Source organism: Ambystoma mexicanum, chromosome 4p, assembly GCF_040938575.1.
Source record: "Ambystoma mexicanum isolate Mex_15411 chromosome 4p, UKY_AmexF1_1, whole genome shotgun sequence".
NCBI classification, from domain to species: Eukaryota; Metazoa; Chordata; class Amphibia; order Caudata; family Ambystomatidae; genus Ambystoma; species Ambystoma mexicanum.
The window spans coordinates 928,615,311-928,642,291 of record NC_090927.1 but is presented as its reverse complement, the minus strand read 5'-3'; the positions used below and the strand labels follow the sequence as shown (position 1 = coordinate 928,642,291).

The 26,981-nt window shown below is 45.4% G+C and overlaps 1 protein-coding gene across 3 annotated transcripts in view; it reads right to left on the bottom strand.

The window, feature by feature from the left end:
* Window positions 1-26,981, bottom strand: part of HACE1 (HECT domain and ankyrin repeat containing E3 ubiquitin protein ligase 1) — an 838,224-nt gene that overhangs the window by 741,897 nt on the left and 69,346 nt on the right. The gene's annotated exons all lie outside the window — the stretch shown is intronic.

Sequence of the window (26,981 nt, the reverse complement as noted above, 5' to 3'; positions counted from 1 at the left end):
AGGGGTAGGGAAAGAGGAGCTACAAGCCAGTGTTGGGGTGGTCAGGAAAGGTCCCCATGATTAAGAAGTGTTCATGTTTGCACGCCATATTAATAACTGAGGGTGACAGCAAACTGGGTGCGATGTTGCAATTTCATATGTATCAAAGTGCAGATAATTATGTTACTTTAGCTTTACTGTCTGTCATGAAATTGATAGATAATGGCTAGCATGCGCGTAAAAAGATAAAATGTCAAAATCACCAAATGTAAAAACATACATGCACATTAATACAAATATATGGGGAATTCATGAATGTCAATATAGTGGGCTTTTCACAAATGGATGAAAACACAAGGGCTGTTTTGCAAAGTGAACTTTGAAACTGGTTCTGTGAGGTTTCAGGAGCCAGGGGATAGGTGACTAAGTAACTTCACAAACCTTTGCGATCAGCACAGCTGTAGAAAATAGCCATCAATACGTATGGTTTGAGAAGTATCATAGATATTAGATGTAATCTCCTGTGACAGAAGGAGTTTTGTTAATTATTTTGGTCAGCAGTAAAACGCAGGGTAAGCCAGAGTTTCAATTGCGCGATTAAATGGCAGTTTTGCAGATTGGAAAGTTTCACTGGAACAGTGACCTGGGGAATTCGATAGTATCGCTAACTCAAAGGGAAATTATTTACCTAGCCTCCCTCATATTGCTTGAAATATTTACACGAACCATGTGCAAACTAAAAGTTAAAGCTAAGAGCTTAGGCCAGTTATTGCTAGTAATTAATTATGTTTCATTACCAATGTGCGGACGTCATGAACTACTATGGACGAATCCTATTAAGAGGTGTGTTCTATATATGATCGGAAGATGACAATTAAGATAAAAATGGCCAATAAAAATGTAGGAATTGGGATAAAATGGTGTTTCTTTGAAGAGGTTTTTGTCCAATCATATGTGGGGGTTGATTGCAATAATGTATCTGGGAGTGTTTTAACTGTTGCAAAAATGTATATAAAAGGTGAACTGATTTGGTTTGTTAAGACTTGGGTTAGTTTAGTCCTGCAACACCATCTAACTGCTCCGTGGATAATTATACAGTAAGTGTTATGTACAACCATGTACTCACTTAAGTGGTGGGCCTGTTTGGGTTAGGGTGATTAAAGGCCCATCTGTACACCAGTTACATTTACAGCAAGACACAAGTAGAATTCAACTTGTATAAAACATTGCAATTTCCATTTTCAGAGACCATGTCTGTGGATCAATTGCCTATGTCTTAATTGCAAATGAGCCCTGGTTTCAAAAAGGGGGCGTGTAGCAGAGATTGAGAGACAAAAACAGGTCACGTGGGGGACTCATGCACGTGATGAGGAATAAGCACATGCAATAATCCAGATAAGAATTTGAAGCAGGAGTATTTTAATCATTTTTTAAAGTTGTGAGTAAAAACGTAAGCCCCATTCCTAGTGGGAGTATTTGAGGGACTAAACATGTTTTACCTGTAAAACAAAAATGTTTTCTAAGAAATATATTTCTTTGAACCAAGATATTCATGCACATTAAAAGGTAAATGTTCACCTCTTCAGATCAGGCAGTAACAATAGTGGAGTTTCTTCCTGTGGCTCTACGCGTACTACTGGTCCAAACATATCCATGCAGCTGTGTTGATGAAATCAGTGAGGAGATGCTCTGATGTGTCCGTTTCCCATTTTAATTCTTTTTGGGAGTATTTGACTAGTTTTAGGGAGTAAAAGTGATCGATACACCCCTTATCTTTATGAATGGGCACCTCACCTCCCAGTGGCATTGAAAATATCTCAGGGGTTCCCGAATATAGTTGCTAGTCCTCAATCTGCCAAGCTTTTCTGCCAAGATGCAACTTCTACCAAAGAGCGCGATGGAGCCAGGAATAGTCTCCACCGCTTCAAAGACCCTCGCTCAACTCTTGGGTCAGTTCCCCAACTCCCCTAAACTGTGGACCCCCCACCCACTTAGAAGGGTGTTGGGGGAATCTCCCCCGCCCACATTCCCAAAAAGTAAAAATGACAAAATCATCCACGGGGAAAACACCACTGTTAAACTGCCAAAGTGTAAAATAGCTGGGGTGAAAACATGTGAAACCCTTCCCTCTTATCTCCAGCACTTCAAAACTCCTGGTATGACTCCCGACACTCTCTAACAACCCACAATGACACTGTGCTCCATGGGTTTTACAGCGCTCTCCCTGGAACGGACTTACACAGTGAGTCACACCACCTGTGTTTGGTAATTGGGGCAGGGTTGTGGTTGAATACCTCTTTGTGCATCTGACCCATTCGTGTTTCAGGGGACTAGAACACACCTAAGTCACCCATCGTTGATCCCAATCCTCCCTTTCTGACCATTTCAATGTTTCCCTGTGCAGTGCTCGGAGCTTCTATTCCCACATTGTATGATGGAAACTTCCTTGGTAAATTAAAACCTCCTGAGTTTACAGGAATTGATGGCTTCTGGTGGATATGCAACATTGTACAATGAAATGGTAGGTTTCTCATATACAGGGGAAAGCCCACAGTTACAAATCTTCAAACTTACCAGTTTGTAACAATTACAAGAATCTGGAGCTCACAAAACACTCAGTGACCTTGTAATATTGTATCAAGTCTGGAACTCTCTGAGCATCTTGTCAGGGCTCTAAAATAGGTTTCTGATACTGCTGACATAAGTGAAATAGTATCAGAACAGAGGTTATTACCAGCAAATGATTCAAAATAGCTCTGAATAAAAGGGGAGTGTTTCTTTTTCTCTTTGAAGGCTTTGGTTCGGCCTAGAGAGAGGGATACATGCTCTCACAGTTAGGGAGGGTGTGCATTTAAGGTGGTTCTGTGACTCACAGGTGTAACCTAGGTAGAATGACCAGGGGATCGTCTCCATGCCTACCCCAGGACAATGCCCATTATTCCCTGCCTCTGGAATGCACCTGTATTTGTATTTGTATTTATTTATTTGTATTGCCTTCTTTGCCCAAAGGCTTGCGGGCGCATGTTTGGTAGGCAGTAGCAAGTTACAGAGAGGACGTTTCAGAGACATGCACGGGAGCTCGTCACAGCATCAACAGGTGTGCAGTAATAATATTGCGGCAAAAAAGTTGTCTGTGAAAAGAATCAAGGCAAAAAACCTGGTAAAGGTGTACCCATTGCACTATTTAAGGGGAGCAGGGGTATCCCATGCGCCCCTTAAATGGTATGAGTCCAGGGGTTGCAGGGTGTCCCCCGCATTCATTACATGGATTGTGGTGGCAAAACCACTGCCTTTTTGCTGAGATTTTAACACATGGAACTCAACAACATTCTTCCACCCGCTCTTCAGTGTGTCAGGTTGGTCTCACTGATCTGGATGACCTTAGTTGTCTGTATACCTGTGCTACAGAATAGCTAGGTACACCGTGGATGGATCCCATGTTGATCTGTGTACTAGGCACTGAATTTTTATGGTTTTGATGGTTACTCGCTGTACTATTTTGGAGCCAATGGAGTGACATAAAACCCCATGTGATGTGGTGTTGTGTTCTAACAGAGTTCCAAGCATGCTACCCAGTTCTTGAACAGTTGAAGTTGTTTCAATGTATTCTTTGTAATCCCCTGCATAGACACTTCAACACAAATGCTGGAATGGTTTTCACTCTGTCACGGAACTCGAGGTAAGATATGAAATTCCAGAATATAATGAGGTGGTTATGGCAATTTCTGGATTATATATGACCTGATTGTGAGCGGACAGACTGGCATGGAGTACAATGTCTAGATTCCGTGCCGATTCCGCAGAGGTAGGCAATGTACACATGGATTCTGGCAAGGTGAAAGGTAGGTATTTTATGCTAATAAACAATAAGATTTCTGATTTTTTTCCAATTAAATGAAAGTTTGCCCCCGAGTGATCTTAGCTGTGCTGTGATGGTCTTTGGGGTGTCTGCAGGAGGTCAAGACTAATGAGGATTTGTGTTCCATCTCTGTTAGGCAGAATTATATGCAGTACCCTTTGGGAACACCACACACTATTAAGACCACAATTGACAGTACAATTTCACCTTTGGTACAAGCCTGTACTACACAGTTAAAGTGGTAGCAGCAGCGGAGCAGCCAGACTTATCTCAAGAGTAAGTGAGCAGTATCGAATAGTTACACAAAGGACAGCAATTACTATGGTTCAGGAAAACACTAACTCAAGGTTTCTAAGTAAAATAATATATATTTATTTACTCAACAGTTGTATAACATTTCACTATTCTAAGCAGGTTAAAAATCACAGTCATAAATACACCACACCACTTCCCTTAAATTCCAGACAAGTTAAGCTCACAAAATGAAGTGGGAGCAAAATGTCACTCCAGCAATTTAAAAGGGAAAGACCAAGTTATTAGAAATTAACTCAAACCCAACAGGTAAGTACTCAGGGCAATTGAACAAGAGGAACTTCAGTGAGGAGGAGATCAGCTAGAAAAGGCTTAAGGCGAAAGTCAATGGTTCAAAAGTCTTTTGCTCAAGATCACACAGTTCAGGGTAGTTTGTGGTAAAGTTTGTGGCACAGATTCCGGACGAGGTTGGTTGAGAGAAAAGTTAGGTCAAAGAGAAGAGAAGGACAAGCCCTAGGATTGGAGAAAGATTTCAAACACATTCATCGCCGCTCAACGAAACAGACAACCGGATTTGGACAGTACCAACGGAAAGGGAGCTGTAGCTGAGGTGGACGTTCCTGGTGGTTTCTGCAGGCTCACGGTTCCTGGAGCGACTGTCGGACTGACACGAAGTAGGAAGACTGGAGGGTCCTGCGCCACCCAGGGGAGAAGCCAGCAGCAGAGCAAAACAACGAATAAAAGGTGTGCCCCTTAAAACCCAAGCAGGGCCGACCTTCCTGGCTATCCGGCCGACTGTAGCTCTGTACAGCGAATTCGACCAGAGGAGGGGTACTGGCTTGTAGTTTGGGCAAACTGGTTGGTCCCACCAGGTCAAGGGAAGAAGTTTCCTGGAGGATCTTCTCTGTCGTAGGATTCTGAAGATTCAGACCTGCAGCAAGGCTTCACCGGGCAGTTCAGTCTTTGTAGTGGTCCTCTTCTTCCAGTTCCTTGTTGGTTCTTTCGTTCCAGTGGCGACGCTGCCTTTCCAGTCCCAGAGATCTGCTTTTTATGCATTTTTCCCCCATTCGTACAGCCTGGCTGTCAATCACACAGCAGGGTGACTGTCCTGGCAATGACAGTCCCCTCAGCCAATCAAATAGGAGTGTGACTTGGGTTACCAAGGGAACCCATGGCAGGGGTCCGAAGACCCCTCATCACATCCTGCCTACCTAGACTTTCAGGAGCCTTAAGGAGGGCTTCTGTGCAGAAGCCCGCGAAAAGACAGCGAACAAAGGAATCATCCCCAGTTTGGCGCGCAGAGAAAAACACGAGAAAGACTAACAAAAAGAAATGGCGAATAAACCCAGCCGGAGCCAAAATAAAATGTATTTGGTCAAGCGGGTTTATGTTCGAGGCTAATATAATAGCCTAAAACTTTACCACGTTTATATAAGATAACCACAGTAGAAAAGTTAGGGTACATACCACTGCCACCAGCCAAGTCTTAATGTAAAGGGAGCGAAACAATGCTCCAAGAGGCACAGACAAAAAGGGATAAGAGTTAACCCTTTCCAATACTATAAGATGGGGTGTACTGGGTATGTGGTTTAAAGTGACTAAGTGACAGTAGTCAGCCCCAGAAAAATGGAGTCAGTGGGAAGTCTAAAAAACAACCCTGTGTCACTGCACTGAAGGTGTTGTGTAACACACAATAAAAATATGAGGCCATGGGGTAGGTGAGGCTCCACTGCTCAAGATCACACAAAAAGTGAAAATACAAACAGCAAAACACATGTAAGAGTGGGAAAAAGCCTCACACTCTTACCAGGTGAAAAAAAAAAATCCTAGAAATCCAGCAAAGCTGCTGAGGGACTCAGTAGGTAAGGGAAATTAGCCATTTATGAGAATTCTCCCCAACAATCTCCTTGAGCTGGAATGCTAGGACAATGGTCCGGATCAAGTTTGCTAAAGGGTGCATGTAAACACTGATTATGCATGGGAGAGGGCTAAGCATTGCAAGACCCCAAGTTTCTGGCCCAAGTTCACCAGTGCTTTGCGATCCTGGAGGAATAAAAAGATCCATGCCAAGGCAATGCCCGATATTCCAAAGTAATGATGAAAACAGTGGACCAACATTGTGTGATCTACTGTGTTATTTGCTGTGGGTACATCAAGACAAATCTGCACAGGGAGTTTGATTATTGTCGGCAGCTTTCAGCATATCTTCTCTGGTGTTGATCAGTGTCCATTCAGACCATCTGGAGGATCTAAACCCAGATTGCCGGTTTTGCAGCAGGGTACTGGATTCTGTAAGAGGATTCAATTCAACACTACAGCTAAGTCAATGCCTAGTCTGGGATTCTGAATGGAAACCCTTATTGATATATCTTTATGTCCAGTTCATGCGTTCTGGATGACTACCCCTATATAACACCCCTCTCTTGGAATCCCCCTGACCCCACTGAGCCAAGAAGTAGTTCTGTTTTGCAAGTTAAAAGGTTTATTTGAGAATTTAAAAAATATATATATATATATCACACTTTATAATAAATTAATAATTGAATATCACACTTAATCTGAGCAGTAATCAATAATGGATAGTCTGGCACTGGCACACTTGTGAATAGGAACAGAAGAATAAGGTGGTAGAGAATGCTTTATATAAGTTCAGATGGATGCAATGTTGAATGAAAATGCAATACAGAAAATACTCAATATGATTTCAACAAAACAATGTAATCACTTTTCTCTGGCAATCCACTCCCCCCTTTATGTAATGCAAGGAAAGGGAAGGAAAGCACACAGTTCTCAGAAATGCAATCAAATGTAATTCAGTTCACCCCAGCAAGCTTAGACTACAGAAGTTTGAAACACAGGCCCAAAATGCTTTTATATGTGCTGGCAATGAAGTGAAAAATATGCTAAAATGCTTTTAATTCCCTCTAGAGGTTCAGGGTGAGTGGTATCAAGTTAATATTAGTCCAGGCTCACTCTAGCAATGATTCAGGGATGGTTCTTAAGAGGCAAATGAATTTTTAGCAAGGAAAGCAAGGGAGCTGCTGTTTTCACACATGGAGAAATTTGCAAATCGCGGCAAATTCGCGAGTGCGTTTTTCGCGTTTGCGGCAGAAGTGTATGGAATAGGAATGCGGTTCTAGGTTCGTTGAAAAGCCAATATTCTAAGCTTTCAGAGGAAAGTTACTGCAAGTCTCTAAGACAAACGGTCACGGAGATATGAGCGATATGGTAAAGGTTGTTTTTCAGATTTGAAATTTTAAAGTTCAAAGTGACAAGTGACAGCTAGCAGCTAGAAATGACAGGTGACAGCTTTACAAAATGACAGGTGACAGTTAGGAGACAGTTCTGGTTAGATTAAAATAGAATGAATTATATTATTTTAACTAAGAGATTGGTTCTGCACAGTTCCGCTAGGTACTCACAATATATTTAGAAATAGAATGGGCCTCGCCACGGATCTGGTCAGGTTTTCTTCACTCGCCACGGACGGTCTCTGCGCACAGCGTCTGGGTCAGCCCACTCTGCTGGTCTGGTCTGGGTCTCTGGTTCTGATCAGGTCTGTGGGTCCGGATACAGCGGTCTCCGGTTCAGCTGGTCTCTCTCTGGATACAACACTGCTCTCTGGCAAATGGCAAGAGTTCTTGCAAAGAATTCAAACAGCTCTCCTGGCAGTGATGATGGCAATGATTTGAGGCCTGCTAAAGAGGGATTTAGCTTGTAGTTGACCTCTCTGCTACAAATTCTGAAGTAAAGTATTGGTCTCTGAAGGTGGATAGATTGAAGTCTCTATGTTGGCGCTCTGGAGGTTGATGGAGGTAAAGTATGGATTTTCCCGGCAGAGCGTCCCGCAGCAGATGGAATAGAATGTCCCTATCTGTCCTGACTGTCTGCTTTTATGTGTTTTGAAAATGGGTGGTGGAAAGGCTAGCTTCCTAGGCCCTACCCCTCTCCACTTGTCATTGGCCACTTCATCCTCTTCCCCTTGATTGGGGGAATGAAATGAAGTGTCATCATGATGAGGTCTGTTTATGGTACAGAGAACCCACCCCTGTCAAATTACACACAATCTATATTTTGACCCAAAAGACATTTGCACAGGTACACATTTGTTTAAAATTACATGCACCCATCACATATCACAGGAGGTATACCCTGTCCAAATCTGCTCTTCCTGAGAGCTTGCATTGAGAAATGGCAACATATTTCACTTTTTGGTCAGGTTACCAATATCAGATTCTTACTCAAATTTACCCAAATGTGTGCAAGGCATGCAGGCATTAATTGATGAAGTATCAGACTTTTAACATGCATACATTTTAAGTAATACCCTCTTAACTGCTAGCTTGCCCCCAGATCATGCCACCCGTTCTAAAAACCTCTTAAAATGTGGGCAGAAAAATCACAAGAATTATGGTATCATTTAAATAATTATGACAAGTCCGTACTATGAGTTATTCATCTTTTTCTAAGACCATATTCTGGCTACAGGGGTGTGTCTTTTCAGGTCACATGGTACAGAAACCAGTCTTTCCACTTTCTTCAAGCTCAGCCTCTGTCTCCAGTTTCTCCCCCTCCCAGTTTCTGCCAAGAGGAAGCCATTTTTATGACCCCTGCAATAAACCATCTGCCTGGGCCCTGGAAGGCCCATTGTTCAAGAGGAAGCCATTTATGGCCCCTTCAATAAACCCTCTGCCTGGGTCCTATGTTTAGTCTCTAGCAGTCCCTTGGTAATTCAATCAGAGAAGTGTCATATCCCTTTTGGTGGGAACAGCAAAAGGCAGCTAGGCCTGGGAACACAGCAGTTGTGCAAGTCTCAACTCCTGTCGGGGGTAGCTGGTGGGCAGAATTCAGTTCCCTAAGCCAGGCCCCAGCTAATGTCACTTTTAGTTACCCAGTTTTCTGCATTCAAATAAAACTAACCATTTTTACATATGCAGCTAGAATGCTGATTCTAAGTTTCAAACTATGACATTTAAACAATTGCAACCTATGTGACACTCAAAAGTAGGTCACTCATTTCTTTTAAACATTTAGATTTTTAGTGTCTTTCAGTCCAAATTTACTTAAACTGCTGAAATCCACAGCTCAGCCAGTCTTGTTATAAACCTTCAAGTCACTTCAGAATATAACGTTACATTTTATCCACCTCTCAGTAAGTCTTTCTTTGGCCTGCTTTGGGTTCATCTATTCAGTTTTACACAAATGGCTGGTGTTGTTTTAAACCGCCGGCTTTCTGATAGTGGTGAGTACTGGTAATGCACCCATTTTTGGGATTTTTCTTGGATTAATGCATTCCAAACAGGAATGGTTCTTACATGGTAGTAAATCCTTGCTTAACATTGTTTTGATGGGGCTCCTTACAGTAAGATGGTTATGTGGAACCCCACAAAAGGGTTGAATCTTTAAAGTGGTCCAATGAGTCACGATTTCAGCAACTTTTTGACATCAGTAACAGTGGATTTTGTTAACAAAGATCTTTCTTTACACTGGTGGGTGGCAAGTTAGGTAACCATTTTGGTGGGCGCACAAACTGCGTGGTTCTCCTGGATTCTGGCGCACTTGTGGGATTTTTGGCCATCTTGGATTTTCTAAGCCCACAGCACCAAATGTTGCAGCATGATAGCTCAAACGTGGGTCAGGACACCCAACAATTCCCCTTCTTCCTGAAATTGTGACGTCACCAATGTCTCTAGCATTTTAGCCTAGAAGAGTAGGACATTTGTCAAGATGTTATATCTGCAGTTGGTTTCCTCAGACGTGAATCTCTTCAGCGTGCTGGGCATTCAGCCTTTTGTTAGCGAGGCAATGCACATGGACGTGAGGGTTGGTGCCAGAGTGACAATATGGCAAGGGACTTTTCAGTGTGTTGGAAGCTTTGATGTGTTTACCAGTTTGAGTATATATTTCATCAGTGATGTATAAGGACGAGAATGGTGTGCTGTCTTTAGGCCTTGCTCAGTGGGAGGGACTGAAAATTATTGATTGAGTGAAAAAGGTTGAGATGTCATCTGCCATTTTGTGGCTGGCCGAGGGAGGCATTTCATTGTAGAACCAGCCCTGCGTGAGTGTCATCTAAATAAAATGTTTTACAAACTGCAAAAGCAATGTAACTTAGGCAAAGCACATGTGCATTGTAAAATTATAGAACTAGACTAGGTCAGACCTGTAAACATATTGGGCTTCATAGTTCCAAAGGTGCTCCTGTGTGAGGAGAAAACACCAAATGCTGTTAAAACTGGCTAAGCATTTACTAAAACAGAAGTGACAACAGAGTAAAACAACATAGAACAATTTACGAAACTGAATCAGTAGTAAAGAAACCATATTGAAGTCACCATTAGATTCATAGACAATACTAGGTACCACCACTTCAACAATCCCAGATGGAATTACATAAATGCATTAATCATGTTATTTCCGTCAGGAACAAAACAACACACCAATGGTCATATCCAAGAAACAACACTGTATTGCAGTGCACAAAGGGTACATGCTCCGAGTCCACTTTCCCTGCACAGGTGAAGTGGCAAAGCATGTATAGCATCATGTGTTAAATGTATATTCCATGACGAGACAAGAAGAATACAGTACCTTCAACACTTCCCATTGGGAAAATAAGCTACTTAAGCAGATCTTTAGCTATGAATACCCCCAGAGAGACAGAAAACTCGGGATTGGAGCCTTATTGTAAAGTCCATCATATCTCCAGCCCACAGCCCATTGCTGTCACTGTCAACACACTGCTCTTCACCATCCGGCACCCGCCGTACCTCCCGATCTCGTTTTCTTTTTTACGCCAAGGTGCAGCACATTCGTCATGCGGAATGTCCTTCAGGGTGCAAGGCTGATACCAAAGGCCTGGTGCGTCAAAACCTGATGAATGTTTGCCCGTTTCAGGTGGTGGTGTTTGGAGAGTTCATTTTGGGCTGTGTGAAAAGAGTTTGGTGTATGAGAGAGACAGCAAGGTAGCCCTCTGGTCGAAATGAGCAATATTTCCTGCCCTGACCAATGAATGACAAATGCCCTATGGCCCTGCCCAAGATGGGCCCTGCCCTTATGGACAGAATTCTCAGCAGGCCACTGGGCACAGCACCTGAGCATGGTAGAGTGAGCTTTGAGGCATCTCTCAGCCTGCCAACCAGCACGCTAAACAGGGAAACATGGGTGACTGCTGCCACAAATTTCAAGTAGCCCTTTCTGGGAGAGGGAGAGGAGAGAGGGGAAGAGTGGAGAGTTGCGAGGGGAGAGGGGTTGACATGGGCAGTATGAGCTAGTGAAATGGGACCTGTATGCATGAGGCCAGTTTTGGGATTGAAGGTTGCAGGTTGTGTTGCCTTGTAAGGCCTACTCACCCATTCAGCTGACTAACCGCCTCCCCTCTAAGATATTCTACTGCCTTCAAAACACAGACAAACCCCCCAATAGACAGCCACCACAGGCCTAGCCATGAGCACATCAACTAACTGAACCACAACTATGCTTCTCCCTTAGCCTTGTCGCACTCTCCCACATCAGTGGCTAACCAGACCCAAAGGGCTGTAGTCTATCCGATATTGGGCTCTTCCTTAGGGATAACATTCTCCCAAGTTTCTCTGATAAACCTATAGAAAGCAGATTGGCACTCAGGAACCAAGTACCAACAACCTGCACCCATCAACACCACCGATGTCACATCTCCCGTTCCCACTGTCACTGAGGAACCCTTCTCTTTTTGGTACAGCCAAAGGCTGTATAGCCCTTCATGCTGTGGGCCCATTGGGTGTACGCCCAACTGTCTGATGGCCATGCTGCCCCCTGCATTAAAGTCATCCAAATGTGCACGAGACAAATGGGAATGTTGACATCACGTCTGTGGAGGTCTAGCCTCATGTATCTATTGTGGAGAATAAGGCTTCCCTTTATCCGGCAGACTTATCTGGACGGTTCTGCAAGCATTCCATTTCTCCTGCCATGTGTGAGAGCTATATGAACAATTGCACAGCGAAGTTGGGAAGCCCACTAATGCACAAAAATGCACCCTAGAATAATAATGTGGATATGCAGGCAGAGTATAAACTACACTGCTGTCACAGTTTACCAAGTGTGGTTAAAATCCGCCGATATTTATTCAGGGACCTGAGAGACTTTCAAAACCTCTTCCAACATTCACAACATTTTTTAAACATCTACATGTTTTATTGGGCACACAAAAATGTTAAAGAGAAATTGACGATGAGGCGATGTGGAGCAGCTTTGTGGAGGAATACTTGCCTGAATCCTCTTGGAACACTGAGCCGCGGGAACATTAGTAGATGTTTTGGTGATTACCCCCATTACAGACTAATGTGAGAGGTGCCCCTGGGCAGTCCGAGCCCTGGAATCAAGTGACTCTATTGCTACCTAAACTGGGCAAAGATTCATGATAATGCGGAATATGTGTGTCAAGCAACACTTATATGCACTTGTAAAATGTAAAAGTCTCTGTTGAAACGCAGCTGGGGGGGGGGGGTGTGGGGGGGTGGAGGGAGGGAAGGGGAGGGGCAAAAACAGTCCAGTTGGAGAGTTAACTTGTATGTTTCAAGTTGAACAGCATTGGGAAACGTTGTGAGAAATCGAAAATGTAAACGAGTATTGAAATGCCCAGATTGCAAATGTAACTCAACTCCTCGGTTTTGTGAAAAACGTAATAAATTCAGAATTTGAAAAAAAAAAAAAAGAGAAATTGACCTGCTTCCATGATGGTGGCTGTATAAAAAATAATCTCAACCAGAATTGCAACATCAGGTGAAAGTTCCCGAAATTCAGTATATAATTACCATAACAAGCAGGCCTATAGGGACGGCAATTATTGTAGTTTCCATCAATGAGTAATTCATTGTTTCTCACAATGCATAGGTTACTACTGTAATTGAGACCGACCACTGTGCATTTCACTCTGTTTTTGGCCTAAACAGCTTTCTCACCAACATATCTTGCCACTGTTTTGGCACCAATTTATCTCTGATGCAAGGCAGATAGTCTTGCAAGGCGCTATCACTTTGACTCTACCTGTCAACAGCTGTCTCACTATCCAAAAGGGGTGGATGCGCTTGCAGCCCGGTCCAAAAGGCACACAGCAGCATCTTATTGAGGCCATAGGAATTTAGGCTCGTGTCCTATCCAGAAGTGTTGGACCACCTCAGGCCAGAGTGCTATGCTTCAATCCTGGTGGGGCTCTCAATCATCTGGCAACCAGGGTTCAATTTGATTCACCAATGTTACTGTTCCCAGTATATAGTAGACACAACCGAGTCATTTCTTTTTCTTAATGCCTTTTTCATAAGTTTGCAATTACTGACCCTACCAGCATAAAGTCATGGTAGAGAGTATTTCATTGTGGGTTTTCCTATGTATCTAAATGTTTTCGCACACACTTATATTATGGTACAATCAACTCCATTCCAATGAATGCGCAACTCCTGTTCTGCACTACAAAGCATGCAACTGTTAAGGAGGTGGTTGTAAGGCAAATGTAATTTCATGCATGTAGGCATTCAAGTGGCCATCATCCCTTTGCACTGGCAATCTCTAGAATAGGAGGCATGCCTGAGGGGCCCTCAATCAACTGGCGAAAGCCCAGGTCGGTTCAATTCCAACATGTCAGTATGGACACCTCTATTATTGAAGTTTTCTGGGTTGTGCAAATATATATTTTATATTGAAAAGTTTTTTTTTCATACAGGCATGCGTACAGGACGTTATCCAAGTGAATGCATGTTCTATAGGTATTACAAAACCGGAGCCACTGGCTAAAGCAGGATATCGGTAGTTAAGGGGAACTACGTTGAAATAGAACAGTCCTTGTTTGACTAAATGGCAGTATTCGCTATGCTGCTATAAAGTATTCCCTTTCTGCGCAGTCCTAGTTTATTTTGGTCAATGTAGTCCTACAGTAGTTTCAGGAAAAAATGCTACCCTTGCTCCAGGAATGTTGCCCTCGTCAATGAATCTCTCCCCATCTTCCCCACCAGATGGACAGGCAACAGCACCAACTTCTTAATCTGCCCTCTGCGTGTCTCTTTACCCCCACTCATTCAAACCAGACTAACTGCAGAGAGCTACAGTTGTCGCGTAATCAAAGGTAATTTGTGCTGTATTGCAACTCAAGTACATTTAAATGCCTTCCCTCGCAAGTAGAAATCGACAACCACAATGTGAACCCCTCCCATAGTAGTAGGCACTTAAATTGAAAAAAGAAAGCAACTTGCAGGGTAGAACTTCTGCCTATGTGACAATGGAGTCTGTATCCCTGAAAACTAAGGGAGAGACTGACAACAAAAAAAACAGGATTGCTGCCGGTTCCAGTTAGAACAAAGTATGTGCCAAGACCCGAATGCTTACAGCACCAATCTCTAAATGGAGACCAACAAGTTCCATAATAGAGGGACAATGCTACAGAAACAATTTTAATTCTCAATAGACAAAGATTCGGACACCAGGTGACTTCCATGAAAAGGAAGAGATCTCAGATGGCAAAGGAGAATATTCCCCCAGAGGTCAAGACGATCTCAGTGCCTCCAAAGAAGAACAAAGTCCTCTTCACAAATAGTGCAAGTTGCTGCATTGTAGAGTGTGTTTCGTCCCCTATTATAAACCATTACATTTCCTATTAGGATTTGAAGAGTTTGACATGGCGTTTGAGTACTGTGTGTTGTGTTCTCCGCATTTTCTACTGGCATTGAGAGGGTATGCAATTGTATGGTGATAGTCTTGTGTGCTGTATTCCTCACAATTGTGCAGGCCTGTGATATTAAGATGCATTAGGTTTATTTGCTTTAGCTCCAACACCTCAGCTCACCCCAATGGACATTGCCAATGGATTAGAATGTTGATTGGGAGAAAGGTCAAGGACTAGACCAATCTTCTTAAGATCTCGACTAAGGATTGGGGTTGCAAGAAGTACATAATAAGCCAGGAGACCACACAGTGTGGGAAATGGAGCGGAGTCAAGAACGTGCCTATGAGCTCATCATGGATCTGTGATAGAGGCGATGCAGGTATGTCCTTCAGACGAAGGACTTCCACATGTCCACAAAGCCTGGCACCTGCAAGACTGCCCCTGCCCTCTGTGGCCTTTAATGCAGAAGAATGATTTGCACCTCCCAAGGAGCAAGAGCACCAGTTAAAGACTGCGCAACAGGCACATGTGGGGATGTCTGCAGAGGTGGTGCTGCAACAAGGCAATTTTCTTTCACATACTTAAAGTAAACAAAAGAGGTACAGCTGATGAACACCAAGTTGAGGAAGCCAATGGATTATAGCCACCAAAAAAGATTGCTGCACTTTCAACCAGGTGTTGTTAGTATTGGATTAAACTGGAGTGTCATCGCCCTTGAAGTCTGAATGGCTGACTTGGTACCATCAGAGTTCGAACCTGTGTGACCTTTAAGCAGAGCACAGCTGTCTGAGGCTTGCTATTATGTTAAGTTATGTTATGGGACAAGTACAGTAATCTGGACTTGTCTCTGAGCCGGGTGTGGGAGGCCTAACGTCGGAGGAACATCCCGTCGAAAGAACGTTACAAGGTAAGAAGTAACTTGTTCTTCTTGATTCATACTCCCTGCTTTTATCCCCATCTCTGCTAGAACTGGATCCATTTCTTCGAAGGGATTGTGTCCTCCGACGTATTCCTCATCTTAGATAGGCTCCCATAGCAGTATTCTATTATTGGAGGAGGGAGTACTGACTTCACGCTGTCTTCTATTGATGAATAGAATGCAGTACAGCCCTTCCAAACCTAGTCTCTTGACTGGAGGAGGAATCCAAATTGTAAAATCGTGTAAAGGTATGGACAGACGACCATGTAGCGGCCGCACAGATGTCTTTAATTGGCACGCCTCTTTTGAGGGCCGATGAAGCTGCAATACCTCTGGTCGAATGGGCCCTAAGGTTTTGAGGGGGCTCTTTCCCTGCCAGTTTATAACATTCCAGAATGGCTAGAATGATCCATCTGGAAATGGTCTGCTTAGTTATTGGTAACCCCAGCTTGTGACCTGTGTAACCTACAAACAGCTGGTCTGCCTGTTTTATCCTGGCTAGTCTACTGATGTAAAAACTTAAAGCCCTTCTAGGGTCTAGCCTGTGTAACCTCTCTTCCTCTTTCCCCGGATGAGGAGGAGGATAGAAAGATGGTAGGGTAATCTTCTGAGTGATATGGAATTCAGAAACCCCCTTTGGGAGGAAATTAGGCTTCACTTGCAGGACAACTTTGTCTTTGTGAAATATTGTGTGAGGGGGTTTACAAGAAAGAGCTTGTAATTCGCTCACCCTTCTAGCAGATGTAAGTGCTATTAATAAAACAGTTTTAAGGGTAAGGAACCTTAGCGAACAAGAATGGAGTGGTTCGAAACATGTGCCCATCAGGAAAGTTAGTACTAAGTTTAAATCCCATAGTGGAACTTGGAATGGTCTTGGGGGATAAACATTGGTTAACCCCTTTAGAAACTGTATTACCAAGGGTAACTTGAAATAGGATGTTCTTCCGCAGTGCGCTTAAAGATGGATAGCGCTGCGAGATAGCCCTTAATGGTGCCAACTTGAAGGCCTGAATTTGCCAAATATAGAAGGAAGGACAAAACCATTGGTGTACCACATGAAAAAGGGTCGATATTCTGTTCTCTACACCAGCTGCAAAATCTGTTCCAACGGCAGCGGTATAAAGACTTTGTTGCTGGCCTCCTTGTCGAAAGCAACACCTCCATAACATCATCAGGGAGGTCCCAATCCTTGTACCTCAACCTTTCAGAAGCCAAGCGTGAAGGTTGAGGGTTTTGATGTCTGGATGGAGAACCTGACCTCCCTTCTGTGAGAGTAGGTTCTCTCTGAGTGGAAGTCGAATTGGAGGGCAGATGGACAAGTCTAGAAGGTCTGGGTACCATGTTCTCCTGGCCCAATCAGGGGCAATTAGGATCATGATTCTCTGGAATCTTCTCAACCTCCTGATCATTTGAGGAATGACAGGGACCGGTGGGAACGCGTACAGAAGCGGAAACTCCCAGTCCACTATGAACGCGTCTCCCAGAGCTCCTCTCGGGGGAAATTCCCTTGAGCAGAACAGATCGCATTTCCTGTTGACGCTGGTGGCGAACAGATCCACCTGAGGGGTTCCCCAAAGGGCGAAGATCTCTTGAAGGACTTCCTGAGCTAGTTCCCACTCGTGGGAGACTGTGCTCTGCCTGCTCAGAGCGTCCGCTGTCAAGTTCTTCTCTCCGGCTAGGTGAACTGCCGATAGAGAGATTCCTTCTTGGATTGCCCAAAACCAGAGCTGCATCGCCTCTCTGCACAGGGGTAGTGATCCTACGCCTCCTCTTTTGTTGAGGTAATGCATGGCCACTGTGTTGTCCGTCATTATCAGGACGTTTTTCCCTTGTACAGCTGGCAGGAACGCCTTCAGCGCAAGTCTGATGGCTCTCAGCTCTAACAGGTTGATATGTAGTCTGGACTCCGATGGAGACCAACGACCGCTGATGGTCAAGTCGTTGGCGTGGGCTCCCCACCCCGTGAGTGAGGCATCCGTGACTACTGTTATCTCCGGCCAGGGTTGCCAAAACTGTTCTTGTCATGATCTCTGCTTCCAAAAGGTCAGGGTTTTCCCAACTCCCTTGGAAGCAGATCCATAACCCAGGTTCCGAGTGCCAACCAGTCCCAATTGGGACCTTTTGGACCCAGTCCTGGCGCCAGTGGCACCAGGCTCATAAATATGCCCAGTCCCAGCGCTGGAAGCGCCGGGCTCATAATGCTTGGGTGGACTTACCTTCAGCAGACCATGCTGCTTACTTGCCTGCCAGTTGAGCCTCTGATCCTCTTCTGTTTGGAACTACTTTTCCTGTTGGGTGGGGCTGGAGCCACTCCCTAGATTCAGAACACTGGAACTCTTCTGGAAGGCAGGAACTCTTTTCTTACCAGGAACTCTTTTCTTACTTAGGCGTGGCTGTGGAAGGAGACACCTAAGCACTACAGGAGGCTATTTAAACCACACCCGGTGGATGAATCTTGCTTTGCGTTATTCTGCAACCTCTGCAGCAGAACGCTCATCGTGTCTTCTGCATCCGGTCCTGGGCCTAAGGAAAAAGGCTTACCATCCTGAATCCAGTCTTCAGCAACACCTATAAAGACAAGAAAGAACAGGTTAGCATTCCGGCATCTGAAAGGCAAAGGCTTACCATCCTGAATCCAGTCTTCAGCAACACCTATAAAGACAAGAAAGAACAGGTTAGCATTCCGGCATCTGAAAGGCAAAGGCTTACCTACTCTTCGTGCGCTCCGGAGGTCTTCACACTGCATTCCGGCATCTGAAAGACAAAAGTTTACCAACTCTTTGCACGCTCCGGAGGCCTTCGGCGCTGCATCCCGCATCTGAAAGACAAAACAAGGTGCGTTTAAAGACATTGGGGAACTTTAATACTCACGTGCCATTACTCCTTTCCACATCTAATCCAGTGGGTATTCCGGCACCCTGCAGCCGCTCCGAACTCGTACCTGCAAAATAAAAAGACGGTTAGAGCGCATAGTGAAGCAGGCAACAAGCGCTTACTTACGTGCTTCCAGGCGCTTCTATTCATCACACGGGCTCCATCTTCAACTCACTTCAGCTCGTCATCCGCCATCGCCGGAACCCTGCAAAACAAGAGACATCATTACTAAAGACTTTAAAGACATTTGAATGACTCGAAACTTACCGTTCGTGCAGTAAACGACGGACAGCAGTCCTCTGAAGTCAAGAGGCCTGCGCTACCTATCCAGTGAAGAAACTGGTTACAGCACCCTGCCCCGAGGCAGATGGAGAGCTCGGCATTCACTTACCTAAGGTGAGAGCGTTAACCTTTGGGGGTCTACAGGAGAGGAGAAGAGGAAAGAAATAGGGACACCCCAATAACCCCAGTTCATTAACCCCATATTTTCTATCTGCAGACATCTTACTCTACACGTCAGGCATACAGTGCACAGAGGTCCAGCCCAAAGAGCCAACCGGGTGCTACACATCACCTTTGAAGATAAGGTAGTCGCCCAGTCAAGACCGGCGCCTCTGCGAGAATCAGGTGAGCGTTACAGAACGCAAAGCCTACCGCAAAACTCTCGCCCAGGCGCTATGGAAACCTCGGATACTGACCCCCTAGCCCGGTTACTTGGGGAACTAAGGGCAGAAGTGCATGCAGCTCGTCAGTAAACGAATGCTCTAAGAAGGGAACTAATTATTTCCAAGGAGAGAACAGACAATCTTGCTAGACAAGTGCTACAGTCACAAACCGGACAGACCCCGTTACCCGCATCAGGGGCAAATCTTCCTTCAACATCCTCTATGAATCCAGTGCAGATCAACCTACCTGGGAATGTACCTCTGGCTCCGCCCGAACGATTTTCTGGTGACCCAAAGAGGTTTGCAGCATTTATCAATCAGTGCCGGTTGCACTTCTTATGCCGGCCAGCAGCCTTTCCAACTGATCAAGCAAAAGTAGCTTTTGTACTTTCGTACCTTAGTGGCAATGCGGCAGACTGGTCGATCCCTCTAGTTAATCAAGATGATCCGGTTCTCCATGATTTTCAAGCCTTTCAGCTTAGTATGGGAAAACTGTTCGCAAGACATTCACAGGGGCAGGCCTTGGACAATGAGCTTCTTTCGTTGCGACAGGGTAATCAAGACCTTTTGGCTTATATTGCATCTTTCAATAGACTAATAGTGGAAACTCAATGGCCTGAGGACAAAAGGATTACGCTGTTTTATAGAGGTCTACGTGGAGAGCTCAAAGACGTTTTAGCCCAAGTAGTGAATCCCCCACAGGACTGTTCGGATTACATAGACTTGGTCGTTCAAATAGATCACAGGCTGCAGAACAGGAAGGCCGATCGCTCCAAGTTTGATGCTCGAGTATTTTCCAAACCGCCAACTCCTTCCAAAGGAGTAGACTCCGGGGAACCCATGCAAATAGGGGGTCTGAAAGGTCCTCTAACACAAAGGGAGCGGGAAAGGAGGAAACAGTTGCAATTATGCCTATATTGCGGAAACTCAGGGCACTTTCTTCGAGACTGTCCGGTGAAACCTGCCAAGAAGGCAGTAGGAGCTGCAGTTACCAAAGTTACACACTCTGAGCAGGGAAACGACCTCGCCCGACAAGAATAGAGGTCCTCTTGCCGAGCGTGAAAACCAGTTCCGTGACCTCGCATTTCGTGATACCTATGGTCCTCATTAGCCCTGATAATCCGGATCGATTACATGCAATTGAAGCTTACGTCGACAGCGGTGCCATCAGCAATTATGTGGATCATGAAATGGTTTTGAGGATGAATCTAACTCTTTGTCCCAAGGCTGTAAAGGACGTCATTACTACGGTGGATGGTACGGAGATAGCCTCCGGGCCAGTAACGCATACCACTCAAGAGGTGACGCTAGTAAGTCAAGATGGACACCATGAGAAGATCGTGTTCGATGTGATCAAGGCCCCTCAGTTTCAGATTATTCTAGGAATACCTTGGTTAGAGAAACACAATCCTCTGATCGATTGGCGAGCAAGAACGGTCCAGTTTCCAGAATGTGTCTCTACTTGTCACCCTCCACCTGGTGTTGCACTGGCCGCAATTTCTTCAGAGACTCCCCAGTTACCTCCCTAATACCTAGAATACCAAGATGTTTTCCGGAAGGATCAGGCTAACTCTCTACCTCCTCATAGGTCTTATGACTGCCAGATAGACCTGATACCTGGATCTACTCCTCCTTGTAGTAGAATTTATGCCCTCACCGAGCCTGAGAACCTTCACCTTCGACAATACCTGGATCAATACCTGGCAAATGGGTTTATTCGTCCTTCCAAGTCCCCTGCTTCTTCAGCTTTGTTCTTCGTTCCAAAAAAGGAAGGAGACCTTAGAACTTGTATCGATTATCGCTCCCTGAACCAGATCACCGTTAAGAATAGATATCCGTTACCTTTGATCCCTGAACTCCTGGACCAAGTCAGAAAAGCATGCATATATACAAAACTGGATCTTAGAGGAGCTTACCACTTGGTACGAGTAAAAGAGGGCGATGAATGGAAGACGGCCTTCCGCACCAAGTATGGGCTATTTGAATATCAGGTCATGCCCTTCGGACTTTGCAATGCCCCAGCCGCCTTTCAATATTTTATGAACGATGTCCTCAGAGAGCTCATAGATGTATGTGTTGTTGTTTACATTGACGACATCCTCGTTTATTCTTCATCGGAATCTGAACATCGGAAACACGTGAAAATGGTCCTCGAAAGATTGCGTCAACACAAACTTTTCGCTAAATTGGAAAAATGTGTTTTCAACGTGACTGAAGTTGAATTCTTGGGATTCATATTATCACCTGGCGGAGTGCGTATGGATTCAAAGAAGGTCGATGCAGTTCTCAAATGGCCATCACCATCCTCCGTAAAAGGTGTGCAAAGCATGTTAGGCTTCGCTAACTTTTACCGCAGGTTTATCCCCGAATTCTCTCGAATAGTCCAGCCCATCACTGCCTTGTTAAAGAAAAACAAACGTTTTGAATGGTCTACCGAGGCGGAACAAGCTTTCCAGGATTTGAAGACTAAATTTATCTCTGCACCAATCTTAAAACACCCTCGCCCCGAACTCCCCTACATCGTGGAAACTGATGCTTCAAGCCTTGCCATGGGGGCAGTTCTATCACAAAAGGACCCGGTAACCAATCAGTTGCATCCCGTGGCATTTTGGTCCCGCAAGTTCTCGCCTCCTGAAATCAATTACACGATTACTGACAAGGAACTTCTGGCTATCAAGTCTGCCTTTAAGGCTTGGCGGCATTATCTGCTGGGGGCCCGACACACCGTTACTGTGATTACGGATCACCGAAACCTGCAATATTTGAAGACCGCAAAAGCCCAATCCTCTAGGCAACTCCGTTGGGCATTATTCTTTGCCGAGTTTGACTTCATAATTACCTATCGACCTGGTACAAAGAACGGTAAAGCCGATGCCCTTTCTCGGATGGGAGTGGAAGAACACTTGGTCAACCCTAAACCTGTACCAATCATTCCCGAACAAAGAATTCTGGGTGTAATCGCCACAGAATCCATAGAGGAAGTTAAGGATAAAGCCAGGCAACTTGTAACTCCAGCAGACATACAGAATTGGCATCTGCAGGGAAAGGACTTTGCAGTAAAGGACAACTTATTGTATTTCCAAGAACGATTATACCTACCCAGCACAGATTTACAGAAAAAAGTAATCTCTTGTTATCACGACTCTTTAATGGAAGGTCATCCCGGTATAGCCAAGACCTCAGAAAAGATCAAGCGCTACTTCTGGTGGCCGTCTTGGAAAAAAGATATCAGAGACTTTATAATGTCCTGTGGAGTATGCGCCCAAAACAAGAGTCAAAAGGAAAGACCAGCAGGCCTCTTACGCCCTATTGACATACCACCTCGCCCTTGGCATACGCTTTCTATGGACTTCATCACCGATCTACCTCCATGCTCCGGATACAATACGATTCTAGTAATCGTGGACTTATTCTCCAAGATGGCGCATTTCATTCCGCTCAAAGGCTTGCCAACAGCAGCAACTCTGGCCCGAGAATTTCTCGAAAACATCGTCCGACTGCACGGTTTTCCTTCGGTTCTAATTTCGGATCGAGGCAGTCAATTTATTTCTCATTTTTGGCGAAGTTGCTGTCGGTCGGCTCAAATTGATGTGAGACTATCGACCAGTCACCACCCTCAGACCGACGGACAAACCGAGAGGACCAATCAAACTCTGGAACAGTATTTACGCTGCATGCTGCAACAAACTGAAAAAACTTGGAAAGATATCCTTTGGATAGCCGAGTATGCCTACAATAACTCTGTCCATTCGGGAACTGGGAAAACCCCGTTTTTTCTTTTGTACGGCAGTCACCCTCGAACCTCGGAGTTGGATCCCCTCCAAGATCTTGAAACACCAGCAGTAGACTACCTGCATTCTACAATCACCCAAGCCTTTAAGGAAGCTGTTTCTCACCTTCAAAGGGCTAAAGAACAATACAAGAAAGGAGCAGATCAACATCGGAAGGAAGCCCCTCACTATCAAGTAGGGGATCAAGTCTGGTTATCCACCAAATATCTATCTCTAAAAGGGCCACGCACATTCAACCCAAGATACCTTGGTCCCTATTCCATCACTACCATAGTAAACCCAGTAGCGGTCAAGTTGGACTTGCCCCCGCACATGAAGATACATCCGGTCTTCCACGTCTCTCTATTAAAACCCCTGAAACCTCAAACCCGACTAACCAAATCTCCAAAACCTATCCTAGTAGATGGAGAACTCGAGTTTGAAGTCAAAAGCATTCTGGACTCCAAGATCTCCAAATCTAAACTATAGTACCTAATTGACTGGAAAGGCTACGGCCCCCAAAAGAGATCCTGGGAACCTGCTGAATATGTCCACGCTCCTTGCCTAATCAAAAGATTTCACCGAACATTTCCTGACAAGCCAAAACCCCCGGAGAAGCCCGGTTTGGGAGGGGCCTTGAGGGGGGGTACTGTCATGATCTCTGCTTCCAAAAGGTCAGGGTTTTCCCAACTCCCTTGGAAGCAGATCCATAACCCAGGTTCCGAGTGCCAACCAGTCCCAATTGGGACCTTTTGGACCCAGTCCTGGCGCCAGTGGCACCAGGCTCATAAATATGCCCAGTCCCAGCGCTGGAAGCGCCGGGCTCATAATGCTTGGGTGGACTTACCTTCAGCAGACCATGCTGCTTACTTGCCTGCCAGTTGAGCCTCTGATCCTCTTCTGTTTGGAACTACTTTTCCTGTTGGGTGGGGCTGGAGCCACTCCCTAGATTCAGAACACTGGAACTCTTCTGGAAGGCAGGAACTCTTTTCTTACCAGGAACTCTTTTCTTACTTAGGCGTGGCTGTGGAAGGAGACACCTAAGCACTACAGGAGGCTATTTAAACCACACCCGGTGGATGAATCTTGCTTTGCGTTATTCTGCAACCTCTGCAGCAGAACGCTCATCGTGTCTTCTGCATCCGGTCCTGGGCCTAAGGAAAAAGGCTTACCATCCTGAATCCAGTCTTCAGCAACACCTATAAAGACAAGAAAGAACAGGTTAGCATTCCGGCATCTGAAAGGCAAAGGCTTACCATCCTGAATCCAGTCTTCAGCAACACCTATAAAGACAAGAAAGAACAGGTTAGCATTCCGGCATCTGAAAGGCAAAGGCTTACCTACTCTTCGTGCGCTCCGGAGGTCTTCACACTGCATTCCGGCATCTGAAAGACAAAAGTTTACCAACTCTTCGCACGCTCCGGAGGCCTTCGGCTCTGCATCCCGCATCTGAAAGACAAAACAAGGTGCGTTTAAAGACATTGGGGAACTTTAATACTCACGTGCCATTACTCCTTTCCACATCTAATCCAGTGGGTATTCCGGCACCCTGCAGCCGCTCCGAACTCGTACCTGCAAAATAAAAAGACGGTTAGAGCGCATAGTGAAGCAGGCAACAAGCGCTTACTTACGTGCTTCCAGGCGCTTCTATTCATCACACGGGCTCCATCTTCAACTCACTTCAGCCCGTCATCCGCCATCGCCGGAACCCTGCAAAACAAGAGACATCATTACTAAAGACTTTAAAGACATTTGAATGACTCGAAACTTACCGTTCGTGCAGTAAACGACGGACAGCAGTCCTCTGAAGTCAAGAGGCCTGCGCTACCTATCCAGTGAAGAAACTGGTTACAGCACCCTGCCCCGAGGCAGATGGAGAGCTCGGCATTCACTTACCTAAGGTGAGAGCGTTAACCTTTGGGGGTCTACAGGAGAGGAGAAGAGGAAAGAAATAGGGACACCCCAATAACCCCAGTTCATTAACCCCATATTTTCTATCTGCAGACATCTTACTCTACACGTCAGGCATACAGTGCACAGAGGTCCAGCCCAAAGAGCCAACCGGGTGCTACACATCACCTTTGAAGATAAGGTAGTCGCCCAGTCAAGACCGGCGCCTCTGCGAGAATCAGGTGAGCGTTACAGTTCTCCTTTCAGAATGTTCTCCTGACAGGCCCACCACTGAAGGTCTCGAGCCACCCTGTCTGGAACCTGAAGAAGATCTGTCATTCTCCCTGAGAATTGTGACCACTGAGTCCTCAGTGCCCACTGGAGGGATCTCATTCTCAGGCGAGCCTCTGGCACTAGGAAAATGCAGGATGCCATGAGGCCTAGCAACCTCAAAAAGTCGAAGGCTGGGAGACGTTGGGCATCTTGGAACTTGGTAACCATCTGTAGAATATATTGAGCCCTCACTTCTTGTGGCGAGGCTTTTCCCAGGGAAGTGTCCAGGATCGCTCCTATGAACTGGAGTCTCTGTGATGGTATCATTTGTGACTTCTTTAAATTGAGGGAGAAGCCCAGTCTGTGAAGGGAGTGGCACACGTGATTTAGCTGGATCTGAGCTTGTTCCGAAGAGACAGCCCTGATCAACCAATCGTCCAGGTAGGGGTAGACGTGAATCCCTTCCCTCCTTAGACTTGCCGCAACTACCTACATTAACTTGGTGAAGACCCTCGGGGCGGAGGTCAGCCCAAATGGCAGCACTCGAAATTGATAGTGAGAGTTGCCAATTGCGAACCTCAGGTATTTCCTGTGTATGAGATGGATAGGCACATGGAAATAAGCATCCTGAAGGTCCAGAGATACCAACCAGTCCTGGAACTGAAGGGCCTGGAGGATCTGAGAAAGAGTGACCATCTTGAATTTGTCTTTCCTGAGGAATTTGTTCAATTCTCGCAAGTCCAAGATGGGTCTCAGTCCTCCGTCTTTCTTTGGAATGAGAAAATAAGGGGAGTACCAGCCCTTGTTCCTCTCCGCTACAGGTACCGGTTCTATGGCACCTTTCTCTAGCAGGTCGAAAATTTCCTGCAAGAGGAGCGGATCTGGAGCTTTCTGAGAGCTGATCCCCGGTGGATGACTCTGAGGTATGCGTATGAGAGGCAGGCAGTAACCTTGGGCAACTGTTTCCAATGCCCAAGCATCTGACGTGATAGCCTGCCATTCCGCCAGATGTTGAGTCAACCTGCCTCCTACAGGTGTCCTGTGAGGGAAGTCCTCAGAGTGGTTTTGGAGCGGCTGATGCGGATGCCGATGGTAAAGAGGCACCTGCTGTTGCTGCGGCTTTTGAATATCTACCCCGTCCACCTCGGGTAGTTCTTCTTTGTCCCCTTTGAGCTGGACGTCCTCTACCTCTTCCGAATGCGGAGTAAAAGCGAAAGGACTTGCCCCTCGCAGAGGTTCCTGTGAGACGAAAAGGTGTCCGACGGATTGCAGCGCCTAGGGATTTTGCTGCTGCTTTTGAAGTTTGCAGTTTCTCTAAACTGTCATCCGCCTTTTTCCCGAACAAAGAAGAGCCATCGAATGGCATGTTCAAGAGCCTGGCTTACACATCAGGGGCAAAACCAGACTTTCTCAAACAAGCGAATCTCCTGGTTGTTGTACTTGCCGCCATTGCTCTGCTGATACTGTCAGCCGAATCAATGCCCGTCTGGAGGGATTCGCACATAGCGTCTTTACCGTCATGTATGATATTCAGGAACGCCTCCCTTTCTTCTCCCTCTGGGATACAGTCAGCCGCTGTAGAAGCACACTCCCAAAGTGTATGGCTGAATCTAGCAAGGGTGCAAGTAGCATTAACAGATTTTAACGCCATGCTACATGCCGAAAAAACTTTCTTTGCCATAGCATCATATTTTTTATCGTCCCTGTCCTGTGGGACGGTAGGATAAGCCGTCTTGACATCGGTAGAAGATGCTGCCTGTACCACCAGACTTTCTGGGGATGGGTGTTTTGACAAAAACTCCGGGTCTGTAGAGGATACCCTATATTTTGTAGACAGTTTTTTATTTACTGCCGGGACGACATC